Below are 1,890 nucleotides of genomic sequence, written 5' to 3' on the forward strand. Positions count from 1 at the left end.
GGTAAGAGAACCATTTTTTTAAATTTTTTAATTTTTTTTGCCCAACACTGGCACACTAAGATGGCTGTGTGAGCGAGGCATATTGTCTTGGTGGCAAAACCAGTCCCCCATCTGCCACAAATCAGGCCCTTTTTGTCACACACTCTTATGCAATCTTTTCAAAATCTCTACATGGAAAGCTGAATTAACATCCTGACTTGGTGAAACAAATTTCAATTGCACCATCCCCCACACATTACATCCGTTGTTTTTTTTTTGAGGGGGGATGGGTGGGGAGGGGGTACATGTTTACAGAGGAGGAGACTCAAAGCCATGGAAGTGTCTGAGTTGAAATCAACCCTCAGGACACCTGCCTCATGTCTTAGTTCTGTTTCCACACCATTCCGAGTCTAGCTTGGGATAGATTGTTAGCAAAATGTATCATTTAATCATCTTAGTCCCTTTTTTATTGCAAAGAATGACTTAGAATGGTTTGGGGTCTCTGATCAACGCAGAAGCAGATCTTTCTCTTCATAAAAGTGTTTGCTGGTGTCTTACACAGTCTGGCCAGTGACGTGTGCCAGCGCTCCCTCTACGCTGTAACAGGAAACAGTGACCACAAGGAACTGAACCGTAGCTGCCTCTGTTTCCAACAGGCTCACGTTCAGCTTTCGTACGTTCAATCATAAGTGTGACAGAAACAGGCAAGCAGGAAGCTTATGTACTCAGTGAGAGTGTCATGTTTGTCTCCCAGAGACGTTTCATTTTGAAGACATGGAACACCACCCTCTTCCTGAACACACTGGTTTTCCTGCTGAAGCTTGCTAGGGACGACAGGGGGGTTGACTCAATGCAAAGCTTCTTTTATTTTCTTAAAAATTTCAGGAAGCCTTCTTATCAAGCCGACCCACACCAGGCTTTCCAGAAGGAAATAGTTTCTTAATGCAATTTTCCCAAATGGAGCAGCGTATCGTATGGGACTTATGAATTCTGACTCTTGGTACTTACATACGCTGGATGTCCCAGAGAATCAAGTAATCAGCCAGTCAGATGAAACCCTGGGCATTCTGATGAACGAGATTGACCCAGCAGTTATGGACCAGTTCTCCATGAAAGATGATGTTCCTACAAAGCATGCCACTCATGGGGGTGCAATTTGTGACCTGCTACCAGGTTCTGCCATTGATGCACCACTGTTCGGTACTTGTGGGTATTCAATCAGATGGAACTTACTGGACTGTTCCTAGCATTCCAGAACCAGAATCGTCTTGTGTTAGCTTTGAAACAAACTCAAGTCAGACCTCCTGGGATGACCTGATCAGGAAAGTGATGGAAGTCTTCAAGGCAGGAAAATATGTGACCTCCCTGTTGGTAAATCAGAGTTCTAAAGGTCGCACCGTGCTTTCTTTGCACCAGAAGACTGACGGTCTTAATCGTCTTGATTGCCAGAGTGCTATGTTCAGTGATGACAATTTTGTTTCTAGCAGTTTTGCTAAGAAGCAGCAACAGCAGCAGAGTTGATTAAGAAATATGAAGGGTTAGGGTTAGGGTTAGGGTTAGGGTTAGGGTTAGGGTTAGGGTTAGGGTTAGGGCTAGGGCTAGGGCTAGGGCTAGGGTTAGGGTTAGGGTTAGGGTTAGGGTTAGGGTTAGGGTTAGGGTTAGGGTTAGGAAAAAAAAAGAAATATGAAGGAAAAAACACACACACAAAAGGAGAACATACATATAAGAAGGTGGGGGCTGCTTTCTAGCTACTGATCCCGGGGGCATTCTTCCCATAACCACCAGCTTGGTGGCACCAAGGTGGTACTTTCTGCAACCTTGTAGTTGCGGAAAGCCCCAGATGCAATCATAGCATAATCACTTTGAATTGTATGTATTATTTTATCAAGGAGTTAGATATCTTGCATGACC

General features: G+C 44.3%; 1 pseudogene; it reads left to right on the plus strand.

Annotated features, from left to right (window-relative positions):
• Positions 1–664: 664 nt before the first annotated feature.
• LOC142453009 (S-adenosylmethionine decarboxylase proenzyme 1 pseudogene) lies at positions 665–1,500 on the plus strand (annotated as a pseudogene).
• The last annotated feature ends 390 nt before the right edge of the window (positions 1,501–1,890 follow it).

Source organism: Tenrec ecaudatus, chromosome 7 (assembly GCF_050624435.1).
Source record: "Tenrec ecaudatus isolate mTenEca1 chromosome 7, mTenEca1.hap1, whole genome shotgun sequence".
Classification (NCBI taxonomy): Eukaryota; Metazoa; Chordata; class Mammalia; order Afrosoricida; family Tenrecidae; genus Tenrec; species Tenrec ecaudatus.